A 15,135-nucleotide genomic window follows, 5' to 3' on the forward strand; every position below is an offset into this window, starting at 1 on the left:
CTCCCCTGTGGTGGAGTGGATAGATTGCACGCTCTGGAAATAGGAGCTGATTTTCTCTCCTCCCTACTTCTTTTTATTTCTAAAGGCTTCTGTTTGTCTTCTCTGGGCTGCATTCATTTTCCCTCTTTACTGCTGCAGTTTATTGCTCTTTACTGGCTCCTTTATTTTTATTTTTCAGACTTGCCCAAAATGCATCTTGATTTTGGTATCTTTCGATTTTTAAAGCCCTGTATTCTGTTACTGATGATTTCCCTTATTTTGCAGTATTCTAGTTGGTTGCAAGTCTGTTTTGCAAGAACCTGCTTCTTTCGCTTCCATCGTTAAATTTTAATACTTTTCTGTTCCTACTCTTTTATAGAAATTTATATTTCATTTTTTAGATTGTAGTAATGGACGTTCAGTGTCCTACAGTTTGACTTCCCATCAGACTGACTTGCTTTTAGAATCATAAGTTCGTGGAGCAGAGGGCAGCTTTATGTTGTCCTTGCTCTTTCCTTAGAAGGCAGATCTGCCCGTGTCACTTTGGTGCTCTACACCCCTTCTCTGGTTCTTGCCAGATCAGTTCTGAACCCCTCATCACAGTGCGGGAGGCCACTGCTAGCCCTCTCCTGCTGCCTCTTCACCCTTCCCTCCTCACCACCTATGACCGGCAGCTCTCCAACTTTTCGTTTCAGGACCCCTTTAAAAATTCTTAAAAACTAGTGAGATCCTCAAAGAGCTTTCAGTTTTGTGGATTATATTTAGCAATATTTACAATATTAACAATCAAAATTGAAAAGATTTTAAAGTATTCATTAAATTAGTTTAAATATAGCAATAATAAACCCACTACATAACACAAATAACACTTTTAATGAAAAATATTTCTAAAGCAAAAAACATTTAATGAGAAGGGCGCCATTGTTTTACTTTTTTCCTGGTATCTTTAATGTCTGCCTTAATGGAAGACAGCTGGATTCTCATCAATGCTTTTGCCTTCATTTTGTTGCAGTATGTTGTGTTGATTGAACTGTATGAAGATAATACAGCCTTACACGGAATGTAGTTGGAAAAGGGAGGAATGTTTAATAACCTTTTCAGTTAATTGTGGATAGTCTTTGAAACTACCTCGGAGCTTGACAAGTGATAGTTTCTTAAAGGTTTCTTGCAGTATAGAATCTGAAACCATGTATCAGTGAACTTCTCATATTCTGTTATATTAAAATCTTTTGGTCTGTCTTGCACTTTAAAAGGATCTTTTATGCATTTTGTAACATCATGCATGACTTATTAGGATAATGTCACGTTTGTTAATGTCACTGCTGCTGTCCTCTGAAAAGCCAAGTACTGAGATGCTCTAAAGCTCACAGTGGCCAATACAAGTTTTTCCAAATTTTAATGTTTGCTTGAAAGCTCAAATTTTTCTTTAGCAACAGATACTGTCAGTTTTCCTTGAAATAACAAGCTCACTTTATTCCTTCTAAAAATACCCAAATCTGAGTCACTGTAGTTTTTCTGTCAGTCATTCTTTCAGTTTAAAATGGTGTTCGGTGGAAAGGAGTAGCTAATTCAGCTTGCAGCTCAGTTGTACGAGTGCTTTTTCTTCCCCAAAACCAACCATCATACTTTGGCCTGTAGCAGAAGTGTTTTATGAGTGCTTCTCATTTTGTCACAAGGGATTTTAAAAAGATGTGTACTCGAGGTTAATATTTAACAAAATTAATAATTTTTACTGCTTCATTAGGATATTCTTAGATGAAATTGACCTTTTTTTTTTTAAACCGTGAAAGTATGGCAGTAGAGAACACAATGACTATTAATACAGTCAGATGCCACTGCCTTGATTCTTGCTAAAGCACCAGCAGTTTTCCCCACCATTGTTTTTGCACCATCAGTGAAAAATATCACACTGTTGAAGATAGTTTTGACCTGGCAGCACCCTCCGAGAGGGTCTTGGACCATACTTTGAAAACCACTGGAGAAGAACAAACTGTCTTCATTCCTCTGCACACATTGGATGCTCTTGCTTCCCGTCTGCCTGGAACACTCTCTCCCTTTTTGTGACTTAAGTGTGCAGATATTCACATATGTCTGTATATACATATGTATACATGCATATATGTGCATGTGTCTGTCTGTCACTTCAGTTAATGCTGGTTGTACTCATCATGTGCTCGTGGGTCTCTTCCAGTAGATGGTAGACTGTGAGCCAGGTTTCATATTTATCTTGGGTGGCAGTAACACCAAGAACCATGCCTCTTAAATGTTAACTTGTTTACTGTTGCCTGTCTTCATCATCATCATATTATTATCATTTCAAGGGCTTAATAAGTGTTTTTTGAACAAATGAAGAATTTGTGTTAGTATTTTCCCAGGGTTACCTTAGAACATTCGTTCTCTGATATCAGTAAGTGTTAATCATGAAAGGGCTTCTGTGGTTAAGTTGATTTGGGAAGTTCAAATAGGTATTTAATTGAAAGCTTTCCCATAGTCTTTATTATATAATATGCATTGTGAATTTTTAAGGGAGATGGGAGGCTACAGAATGTAACATTTCTCCAGTTGAATAGCACGTGAACCTTCTTTTCTTGGTATATCTCATAGGATTAGTTTCCTTGGAATTTTCTTTGGGAAATAATCGTGTAGACTGACTTTTGCGTTTTTACAGATTATTAAATTAATTACCCATGTTTACTTGTGCATTAATTTATAGCTCAGATATTTAACGAGTACTTCTTAAGGTTAGACGCTGGTAGATATAGGCATACAATGGCAAGCAAAAAGAAAAAAACAGACTTTGAGAAAATAGTAATACACTATTTGTGTGAAGTAGATGGTTAAGTGGAAGTTCAAGTATCATCAACTGATCACCCGAAATTACAAGTGTTTTGTTGATGGTATGTTGGAAGGTACAGCTGTCTTGTTGGTGTCCAGGGGGGATTGGTTCCAGGACTCCCGCAGATACCAAAATCCCCAGATGCTCAAGTTCCTTGTATAATATGGCATAATATTTGCATATAACCTCTACACATCCTCCTGTATACTTTAAATCATTTCTAGATTATTTATATTACCTAATACAATGTAAATACTACGTAAGTAGTTGTAAATACAATGAAAATTCTTTGTAAATAGTTACCAGTGTGTGGCAAATTTGTTTTGCTTTTTGGAACATTGTGGAAACTTTTTTTCTTTTTTCGTATATTTTTGGTCTGGTGGTCGAACCGGTGGATGTGGAACCTGCAGAGGCAGAGGGCAGACTGTACATAGTGCTAAACCATTTGCTTTTTGTTTTTTTTCATTCTCAAAGCTCTGCGGGTCCTGTTTAGGTATCCCTCCCAGCATTTTGCTACAGCTGGCATCCCTGTGATCCAAAAGACTGATGAGAAGCTCAGCAATGATGGGGGGCCATTTGCCCAGCCATATCATCTGAGAGTATAGCGTGTTGGAGATAGGGTCTGTTAAAATGTGAGCCAACCTCTTCTTAGTGCCTGGCACATAGTAGGTGCTTTTATATGTTGATTGGCTGGACGAAGAGTGAATAAATGTGCTCAGAGACTAAAGGATAAACCCCACGCTGTGGTCCCATTACTCCAGTGCCCGAGCTTCCTGCGCCGTACAGGGTGGGCTGAAGAAAGCCGTATATATGCTTTTCATGCCCCGCGGCTCTGACCTGGCCCATGTTGGAGGGAACCAGTGACTTTTACCTTCTCTGCCCCCAAAAACAACACACGAAGCACATCCTCCTTTCTGTTTTGATCCAGTTTGGCCCATATGTTGCGGGAAAATGTTAATACACTCTTTATATGAAAATAATTATTAATCAAAGGATGTGATGTTGATACAGTAAAATTGGCCTTTGGTCCTCTGACTGCCTGGACAGATGATAGCAAGAGGGTTTTGCAACACAATAGGCTTGGACTCCGGACGGACTTCAGTAAGAAGGTTAAGCCGCTGTTTAATGTGATGATTCATTCTGTGAAGTCCCTACAGAGAAGTCAAACATTTCCATGTTTATTAACCAGAGCTCTTGGTTTTTGGTGTGTGGCCCACACCACTTTGGGCTGGATGAGCTCTGGGAATGCGTAAAGACCTCCCTCTGGTCCCTCCTCCCACTGCCACGTGTGGATAGAGAGACAGGAAAACATGCAGCAGCTTAGATTGTCCTCTCATTTCAAAGCCTGAAACTTCTTCAGCCACATCATGTTCCTGCCAGAGTCTGAAAACTAATAGGCTTTAGAGAGGCTGAGGGTTGAGTGGAGTCACTTAGGGAATGGAATGCACCTGGGTGGCTGATTTTTCAGGTTTTGTTCTGAAACTGAATTAAGAAAATTCTCAGGGAGATTTCTTGATTTCTAATTTTTATGATTGAGTTAGAGTTGCAGAAGTATGATGAGTTACTAATTAAAAAAGTTTTTTTTTTTGTTTCTTTGTAAGAGAAATTCACATTAATTGTAGAAATTTGGAAAAGTATCAAAAGACATAATGCTGAAAATTACCCATAATTCTAGTATTCAGAGATAATCACTACAAAACGTTTTGTTGTATTTGCATGCATTTTTATATGCATAATTAACATCATTGTGTATAACTTTTGATTTCTACTTTTCCCATTTAACATATGAATATTTTATATTGCATTGAGAACAGTACAGCATGGGAGCTTGTGTTAGTTTCCTGTGACTGCAAATTTCCACAAACTGGTTGGCTTAAAACCACAGAAATTTATTTACTCAGTTCTGGAGGCCAGAAATCTGATCTAAGGTATAAGGATTGTACTCCCTGTGGAGGATCTAGGGGAGAATCCATTCCCTGACCCTCTCAGTTTCTGGTGGCTGCTGGCATTCCTTGGCTTGTGGCCCTATCTCTCCAATACCTGCCTCTGTTTTCACATGCCTTTCTTGTGTGTGTGTGTGTGTGTGTGTGTGTGTGTGTGAGATCTCCCTCTGTCTCTCTTTGAAAGCATTTGTGATGGCATCTAGGGCCCACCCAATGATCGAGGATGTCTCTCCATCTTAAGATTCTTCATCTGCAGAGATGCCTTTTCTATCTAAGGTAGCACATACAGGTTCTAGGGTTAGGACCTGTTATCTTTGGGGCCATCACTGTATTCAGACTATCACAGGATTTAAGAGTATGGACTTTTTTTTTTAGCTTATGATGGTCTGCTTTATTTAATATCATGTTAATGTATGTTTTCTTCAATGGATATATATGTTTTTCTTTTTCAAATTCTTTTCCCATTTAGGTTGTTACATAGTATTGAGCAGAGTTCCCTGTGTTCTACAGTAGGTCCTTGTTGGTTATCCATTTTAAATATAGCAGTGTGTACATGTCAATCCCACACTCCCTAACTATCTCTTCCCCCCACCCTTCCTACCTGGTAACCATAAGTTCATTCTCTAATTCTGCAAGTCTGTTTCTGTTTTGTAAACAAGTTCATTTGTATCATTTCTTTTTAGATTCCACATATAAGTGATACCATATGATATTTCTCTTTCTCTGTCTGACTTACTTCACTCAGTATGATAATCTCTGGGTCCATCCATATTGCTGCAAATAGCATTATTTCATTCTTTTTAACGGTTGAGTAATATTCCATTGTATATATGTACTACATCTCCTTCATCCATTCTTCTGCTGATGGACATTTAGGTTGCTTCCATGTCTTGTCTATTGTAAACAGTACTGCAGTGAACATTGGGGTGCATGTATCCTTTCGGACCATGTGTTTTTCCAGACATAAGCCCAGGAGTGGGATTGCAGGATCATATGGTAGCTCTGTTTTTAGTTTTTTTAAGGAACCTCCATACTGTTTTCCATATTGGCTGTACCAATTTACATTCCCACCAACAGTGTAGGAGGGAGGGTTCCCTTCTCTCCATACCCTCTCCAGCATTTGTTGTTTGTGGATTTTTTGATGATGGCCTTTCTGACTGGTGTGAGGTGATATCTCATTGTATTTTTGATTTGCATTTCTCTAATACTTATCAATGTTGAACATCTTTTCATGTGCTTCTTGACCATCTGTATGTAAGAGCATGGACTTTTGAGTCAGACTGTGTGGGCTCAAATCCCTGTGTGGTCTCTTACTAGCAGGATGATCTTGAGCAAGTGTCTTAACACTTGGTGCCTCCATTTTCTGATCTGTAAAGTGGGAATAATAACAGTACCTACTGGGAATTCCCTGGTGGTCCAGTGGTTAAGGATGTGTGCTTCTACTGCAGGGAGCACGGGTTCCATCTCTGGTCAGGGAACTAAGATCCTGCCTGCCGTGCAGCACAGCCTAAAAATAAAAATAAAAATAAAAGTATCTACCTAAGTAGATTAAGGAGCTTCATATATGTAAAGCACCTGATAAGCTTAGGACAGTTCCTGGCCCATGTAAGGGTTAACTGTTATTATTGTAGTTGTTACTTTTATTAGAAATTCTTTGTAAAATGTCATTTTTATGGCTGCGTAAAACTTTATTCATGAATCTACCATAATTTGTCTAATCATTTCCTTTTCTTGGCTATTAGCTTTATTTCTAATTTTTTTAAATCTCATACATAACTGTGCCATGGATATCTTTGAGCATTAAGTTTTGTCCCCATTTCAGATTCATTCCCTAGTGTAGAGGTCTGAAAATGGAATTACAACATTAAAGGGTGTGTACAATTTGAAGCCATTTAATAAGAATTTGTCAAATTGCTTCCAGAAAGATTGTGCCTGTTATACTCCTACCAGTAGTTGAATGATGAGAGTGCCCGCTTTGCTGTGGCCAGACCTGCATCAAGTGTTATCATTTTAAACATTCTCTGGTATTTTGACATGGTCTGCCCCTTAGGGCTGAAATGTAACATAGCAAAAGGAGTCAACATAGTAGTTCCTTTGATAAAGAGTGTTCTTGCAAGGCAAGAAAACTTCTAATGAGAAATGAAATCCTTGCTTTGTCAAATTTCCAAGTGCCGCCTCCATCCTGTTATGAAGCCGGGAAACTTCCTGAGTGTTTTCGAGGTTACAGGGCAGGATGTTGGGGGAGAGGATATGTCAGCAGCAGGACAGTGCTAGGTACACAAGGATTTTAATAAAACAGTTTTGTTTCCGTTCTCAAACTTGGACATTGAAAGCTCTGAGCATTTGATGGAATGAGGGAGGCACACTTGAACAAAAAAACCTGATAAATTTAATCACTTCACAACTGAAGCCATTTGAGGGACAGGAGGATAGGGAAGGGAGGGAGTAGCTCCTGCACTGCCTGCAAGGTAAGGTGGGAGACCAGCCTTGGGAAGGGCTGAGAGAACAGTCTGCACCTCTTCCTCACAGCCGTGCCACCCGTCAGCCTCCTTTCCTTTATCAGGGGTGTCCGTTGCCATCTGGTCTTGCCCGGGCTCCTGGGCCGCAGAGGAAGAGCTGGGGTCACAACTGAGTGAGAGGCAGGGCAGTGGTTTTTTTCTCCAGCAGTGAACTGATATGAGTGTACAGTGCACAACAGGTACAACTGGTCACACATGAATTCCACAGTATCCAAACCAGTTGTAGTCGGCGCTGTGGTGGCCCCAAAGATGGGTTTTGCTCTTTACATTTTCTTATATTGTTGTATATTTAAGGTTGGTTCTAATATGCTGTTGAATTCGGTTTGCTAGTATTTTGTTGAGTGTTTGATCAGAATTCTTGAGAAGGAGGAGATTTTACATTGGCTTCATGTACTCTTTTATGTGTGTCCCTACTCATATCAGGGCCCTGGAAGGCAGAAATTGAGAAGCAGCTTATGTATTTTGTATACCTGTGTTAGGAAATGTAGTATATCCCCTTGCTCCCTCCCTCCCGGGTGATCTCCCTTAAACCACATCATTATGTTGCCTTGGCAACTGCTATTTGTTATGCTTTTCTTCTCAGAAAAAGTTGTGTAACCTTTTCCAAATAAGGTCCAAGTAATGTGACCTTATTTGGAAAAACGGTCTTTGTAGATGTAATTAAGATAAGGATTTTTTTTTTTTTGAAAAAGATTAAGATTTTATTCTAATGAGAGTCCACCAAGATTTCTACCCAAGGAGTGACATGATTTAATTAGCATTGCTTAAAGATCTTATTGTTCTTTCTTTTTTCTGGGGCCCCGCCATGCAGCATGTGGGATCTTAGTTCCCTGACCAGGGATGGAACCTGTGCCCCCTGCAGTGGAAGCTCAGAGTCTTAAGCACTGGACTGCCAGGGAAGTCCCAAGATAAGGATTTTTGAGATGAAGTCATCTTGGATTCTCTAGTGGGCCCTAAATGTGATGACAAGTGTCCTTAAAACAGAGAGGAAGAAAGAGATTTTACACACACACACACACACATACACACACACACACACACACACACATGCACACACACACAGAGAAGGCAGTGAAGTGGAGGAGTGATGTGGCCCCAAGCCAAGGAAAGCCAGAAGACACCAGAAGCTGGAAGAGACAGGGGAAATTTTCTTCCCTAGAGTCTCTGGAGGGAGTGTGGCCCTGCCGATGCCTTGATTTCAGGCTTCTGGCCCCCAGAACTGTGACAGAATAAATTTCTGTTGTGTTATGCCACCCAGTTTGCGGTAATTTATTATGGCATCTGCAGGAAACTTGCACACCAGTCTGTGCTCTATTCAACAAGACATTTCCTCTGATCGTGTGCTTGGCTGTGTAGCAATGTCATAAGCAGTAAAAGCTTCAAAGCTGCTCTTAATTTCTGTACTTACTGTGAGCCAACAGCAAAGAGTTGGTGGATGGCACTGGTTTGCAGACCACCCTCTGAGTGCCACAGGTCCTGTCTCCCTCCCTGGTTTTGTGGACAAGGAAACTGAGGCCCGGAGAGGAGAAAGTGGGGCTGAGTTTAGAGCACAGGTGCCTCTGCTGCTTGGAATGGTCAGATGGGATGTAGCACCAGCCTCCCGGGGGCCAGGTCTGGGGTGAGCGGACAGGATTGCCGTCCTTCAGCCTGTCCTGCAGGCCCGCTGGTGTCCCTGTCGTTGTTCTGCACCCTGCAGAGTGAAAGTTGATGCTCCAATGAGCCCCTGGAGCAGTGACCTGCCTAGAAGGCCCAGAAGCCAGGAGATACTTGTGAAGCCTTTGCTGCAGCTAATGAGCCAAGAGTAGCAGGCAAAGCACCCTGTCAAGGGTAAAAGTCACAGCTTGCTGTCGACTTAATTTCTAGCTGACTGCTTTAGTCTTTGTGGTTTGGCTCATATTTTCTCTCTGTAGCCCAATTTTAACATTCTACATTTTCGGAGGGGTAATTATCTCTTAGAGAATATGGGATTAGACTACAGTCATCTTGACTCTTAATGCTGCTTGAATAAAGTCCATCCAATTTAACCTGGCATTCAGACCCCCTGAAGAACCTTCTGCTCTCCAGCCCTGCCTCCCAGCCCTCTGTTTCACACACCCTCATCTTTGAACTTCACGAAAACCATGCTCCCTAGTAGAGAGGACTAGAAGGTGTTAAGAGTCTTGAAGCCCTACAGTAGGTGAGTTCATGGTTGACCAACTCAAGAACCAATGGAAAACTAGGTCAAGGGGATAGAGGGCATAAATCTTTCAAGATCTCAGGGGAAAAAAATGTTCACATTTACTAAAGTAGACTCTAAAGGCAGCACAAACAGCTAGTACCAGTCACTAGCATATGAGCTAAGTCATCTGGTCTACCATCCGGCTCAGTTGAGCCACCAGATGACTGTAGCCACATGAGTAAACCAGAAGAAAAACCACCCTGCTGAGCCCAGCACTAATTGCTGACCCACAAACCATGAGTAAATAAAATATTTATTGTTTAAGACAAAAAAAAGCACAGTGCAGTAAATCAAGACTTATCCTTGAGTTATTACATTTCTCTTTTTAGTAATGATAGGCATCGTATAGTTACTCAATTATTCCTTACTTGCTGTAGACACTTTTAGAGTCTCCCACCTTTGTATTTCATTGAAATTCTTATTTTGTTTTGTTATGGATAGTACCCATATTAAGAGCCCCTTTTCCCCAGTATCTGGGTCTCCATCTTAATATTTAATACTGCCGGGATTTTATGAATTATTTGTTGGATCTACTCTCTGGGTTTCCCACATCTCTCTCTTCCTTTCCTCTCAGGTATTATGGGACAGTAGTTCAGAGGACCAGGTCACTCCCTCTCATCTTTTATTTTTCCCAAGGCTTTGTTTCAGAAGCCTTTATTTCTTCACCCTCTGCTTGTGTTTGTGTTTTTAGTCCCAACCCTGGATCTCTTATTTTTAAATAAGTAAGTTTTGTTTGCAAGGAACAGAAATGCTCTCATGCCAGCTGTAGTTAGCAGAGGGTCTGTTACAGGAATCTCAGGAATGCAGGGAGCAGGCTGGAGCAGGAAGGCTCCTCTAGTTCAGGGGCTGTGCGGTCCTGTTCATCTCGTGTGTGTGTGTGTGTGTGTGTGTGTGTGTGTGTGTGTGTGTGTGTGTGTGTGTGTGTTTCTCTGGATCAGGGCTCACTGCTGCCTGCCTAAGTTTGTATGTCTTTATTCTCAAATGAGGAAAGAAGGAAGGGAGGGAGGCAGAGTGACTGCTGGAAACACACCAGTCACTCGGGGGAGGGGGGTGGGTGACTGATGCGAACGGACTTGGCGGGGGTGTCACAAGAAAGAGGTCTGTGGAGGGTAGTCCCACCAAACCTATTATACCTCTTTTTCTGATTTTCCCAACAGGAATAACCCAAAGTCACCTCTCCTGGAAATCAGTTTGCTGAAACTATTGAAACAGCAGTTCTTGAAGAAAAGGTAAGTAGAAGTGCATTTGTGTCTACTAAAATTCTCTTATGAGGGAAATCCATGTTTGGAGGGTTGACCGTCCCTGTCATTCCTTAAACACACCCAGTTCTGTATGTATTATTTTACCTTCCTCTGCCTGGCCAAGTTCCTAGTCATCCCTCAAGGCCTTTATCAAGTGCTGCCTGCTTTTGAACCCCACAGTACTCTCGCCTTCTTACTGACACGTATCCCAACGGGCTTTACGTTACCATTTGTGCCCCTCCTCTGACCGTTCTCCTGTGGCTGTATGGAATGTAGGCGCTCCTTCTCTGTGACCCCCACCCCATCGTAGCACTTCCACACTTGATTATAGTTGCCTGTTTGTGTGTTTTCCCCAGTTACTTCCTCGAGACATATCTGAATTGTGCCTTGGACGTAGTAGATGCTCAATAAACGTTTATTGAATTAACAGTGAATTGGCCTCCATTCTAGATGGTCAGCTCCCATGTGGATTCACTTTGTACCTCCACCACTCCACCCTTGTAGGGCCTGTACTATAAATCCTTCTCAAATCGATTTTGTTCTTTGAGTGTTCATCAGAAATTGTTAATCGTCTCTAGTTGTCCTTTGTGTTTTGGCTGTTGGTGAAATGAAGCAAAGCTTTTATATCTAGTTTTTATTTTTCATGGGCAATTTGGGTCCATGTTAAGAGCAGTAATCCAGAAGCGGGAGGGGAACGGAGGTGACAGGCGGGTCAGGGAACCAGTGATGGTGGGAGCACGGCTCCCCACCCTGCCTCTGCCTCCCTGTGGTGGGTGTTGAATGGGATTACTCGAGGTGGGGTTTGGTCACGCCCCTCTTGTCTGCTGAATGCCAGACCCCCTCCCCCATCCATCCATCTATCCATCCATCCATCCATCCATCCATCCATCCATCCATCCATCCAATCATCCATCCGTCCGTATGATCTTCCGAGCTACCTCAGTCAACAGACAGTTGCATCTGAACCCACCTCCCTGCTCCAAACCTTTTTTGCTTTAAATCATTGAGTCAGCAGATTCCTTTTCTCACCTGCTTTTACTGCACCTGCTGAATATCCCGAAGATGTTCCTCGCTAATGTAGGAATGTCATGTAATGTTACCTGTTTTGCTGGTCACCATCCTCTTAAGAGGACTTGTCCCAGCCTTTCCTGCCTGACAGTAACCAGCAGTTGTCTCTTCCATTTGACGAGTTCTCCTTTTAGAGGGTGCTTCTACACACAGCACCAGAGTTTCTTCTCCCACCAATTCTAGGAAATAGGCAGGGGCAAACAGTAACTTCCCGTTTCAGTAAACAGCCTCAGAGCAGCTAGGCGTCCTTCGTGAGGCCACGTCGCCAATGTGAATGGCGTCTGGCTTTTCTCTCCCCTGCGCCATCTTGCGCATTCCCCTTGGAAGCAGCCGCTGCTGTCACAGAACCCAGGGGCGCTGTCTCACCCACTCCAGTGTTCCTCTCAGTGGGAGGAGCTTTGGCCTGCTGTGGAGAGATGCCGTCTGACCCTGGTGTTTCCCCCACCTCCAGCCAGGCCGCTTTCTTGAAAAAGTAGGTCTCTTCCTCCCGAGACCTTACAATCAGTCTTATAAGTTTTATTTTGGTTGGGGCTTATTTAAATGCAGGACATGTAATTAGTTTACATGAATGCTGTGCTGTCTTATTCTAGGAATACATAGGAAGACACTAACAGGGGCTAGAGCAGCTTAATCTAGCTGTATCTAATGATTTTCTTTCCTCGCCTTCTCCTTTTAAATAATTGCAAATGGTGCCATCAGTCAAGGTGGCAGAGCATACTGTGTTACTGCCATGTAGAATTGTTTAGTTAAATGTGATTTTTAAAAAAATGGCTCAACTTTTAATTAGAAAGCAGATTGTCAAATAGATTGGAAAATAGACCCATCATGATAGGAAACCAGGTTCTGGTCCAGAAGGAAGCATCTTAACTTAAGAGCAGGATGTGATTTCAGTGAGTCATTGTTCTCCTAAAATAGGCCACCTTCTCTGGTGGTTTTTTGAGAGAGAGACCTTCCTGTACATCTGTACCACCTTAGATTAACATTTTCCTGGGGGAGATTCTACTTGGAATCCCCCGAACAGGGTGGTACACCCAGCAGCGTAACTGTCAGGGCACAGGGCTAGATACCGAAACCCTTCTACCGGGACTCCTTGAAAACATCAGTGTCAAGAAATCAGCAAACCTGTTATGATGCTTGTAATTGAAGAAATTATCAGGGTACATACTTTACTTCCCATTGTGGTGTGATGCAAATCCCATTTTACTGTTAACAGGACTGTTTTCTTAGCCCCAAAGCTGGTGGTATCTGCTTTACTACTGGAGATCATCTTAGAAGCAGCTTGCACATGTCCTGGCCGAGTTTGGCCCCATGAGCTCCCTGTGTGGTGCACCACCCCACCTTGAGCTGGCACAGTGGTGGACACACGAGCACCCCGAGAGGAAGGCGGGAAGGGTCACCTGTGAGAACGGCCCCAGGCGTCCATCACTCCACACGACTCCTCTGTGCTTTGTAGCTCCTTTTATACCTTTGATAGTAGTCAGTGAACTTGGATAGGTCATGCGCACCTCAATTTCAACTCTTGCTCTCTTTCTATCACAGCCCCTTTCCAGACCTCCCTTCCCCCCATTTCATTAAGGTGCACAGCTGTTAATTCACTTTCTCAAGCCAGAAACTGGGGAGTCATCAGTTATCTCTCACCTTTCTCTTCCTCCAAATCACCAGGTCCTAGCGGGGCTTTTGAAGCAGATCTTGAATTCTTCTGCTGCCCTTCCACATCCGTCTCCCAAGTCCTGTGACTTTGTCATTTGCCTGAGTCACTGCAAAGGCCTTTGAACGGTTGCCCTGCAGACTCCCAAGTTTAAGGCATGACTGCAGGCTATCTACTAGGATGTCATTAAAAGTTACTGAAAAACAAACAAACAAACAAACCAGGGTAATGGTGTGATTTCAAGGATTGAATATGATGCTATGGCCACTGTCTCTAACTTACAAGATGCCTTCCTCCCTCAGAAGAGGCAAAACCCACCTGCATCTAAGGTGGAAGCCCACCAAGTTCAGTCACAGGGTTCTCAACCTCCTAAATATGGTTCAATGGGTCATCTCCAAAACTACTTCCGATATAAAATAAATGGCATAGTGCAACTTACTTCAATTTAATGAGAATTTAATACACAATACTATGTATTGTTTGCTAATGCTGAACTTTTCTATTTTCATGAACTTTCAATAATTCATAAAGTTGTACATAATCTTAAGAATAAATCTCAAGATTAAGGTTATCTTGAATAAATTTCATCTAGATAAAACCACACACAAAAAAATGAAATGTGATGGGTGTTAAATTACAGTCCATCCTCCATGCAGGTTCTGCACTGGGGGATTCAACCAACCATGGATCGAAAATATTTGGGAAAAAAAAAAAATGCCAGAAAGTTCTGAAAAGCAAAAGTTGAATTTGCCACATACCAGCCTATTCACATAGCATTTACATTGTATTAGGTATTACAAGTAACCTAGAGATGATTTAAAGTATTTGGGAGGAGGTGCCATAGCTTATATGCAAATACTGTGCCATTTTATATAAGGGACTTGGGTACATGGGGGAGGTGGGGTCCTGGAACCCACCCCCTTCGGATCCCGAGGGACGACTCTACCGCAGGCTGGAGTTTCTGGATGACTGCCTCATCCTCCACTAGGAGTCTGGCTGCCTCGCCATGCACGCAGTGGTGTGTTCCAGGCTCCCATGGAGCATGGACTCACACAGGCCCTTGGATTTCCCGTAGAATTTGGAAACAGTACTCTAAGAGTGCACTGTCACCACCATCTTGAATTCGTGGCAGTTTTTAATTGCTAGGAGTCTAGATGTTTGATTATCAATCACTGTTAGCTTGGCTTTCTCATTATTAGTTTAGCACCATTTGGTTGGTTGTTTACCTTGAAGAGTGAAGTGGTGCATATTTATACCAGGGATGTTTTTTGGCTAACAAGTTTCCAACAACTGGACTTTAAAACATGTGTGAGATTTAAATGAGTCATCCATGCCCCTTTCTTGAAGCAGACGTGTACCTCTCCTGCATTTGCTTCTACAGTGATTCTTCACAGTTAACTACTGCATATGTTTTGCTGGGAAGGGGAAAGTGTGTGGGGTTGGTCCACACCCATCCATGGGCAGTGATTTTAGAGGGATTTAGAAGTGTTTGTACTATTTAGGGCTTGAGAAAGCGGCAAGGTAAGGCAGGGAAACACAGGTTAGGCTGTTGCAGAAATCTGCATGAACCAGATGAGGGCCTGCTGGTAGTGGGGATGGAGCAGGAGGATGTGTTGAGAGATGTTTAGGAAGAGAGGGATTGGTAGGTCTTGGGGGACAGTTTGATACGGAGTGGGGAGGGGA

General features: G+C 42.3%; 1 non-coding gene across 1 annotated transcript in view; it reads left to right on the forward strand.

Moving 5' to 3' along the window:
• The window catches only part of LOC131759265 (uncharacterized), a 69,479-nt gene that overhangs the window by 39,208 nt on the left and 15,136 nt on the right, over positions 1 to 15,135 (forward strand). Inside the window, exon 2 of the transcript XR_010841380.1 lies at positions 10,653 to 10,724. This is a non-coding gene — a transcript (uncharacterized protein). The remainder of the gene's footprint in view (positions 1 to 10,652; positions 10,725 to 15,135) is intronic.

This window comes from Kogia breviceps, chromosome 7 (assembly GCF_026419965.1).
Source record: "Kogia breviceps isolate mKogBre1 chromosome 7, mKogBre1 haplotype 1, whole genome shotgun sequence".
Classification (NCBI taxonomy): domain Eukaryota; kingdom Metazoa; phylum Chordata; class Mammalia; order Artiodactyla; family Physeteridae; genus Kogia; species Kogia breviceps.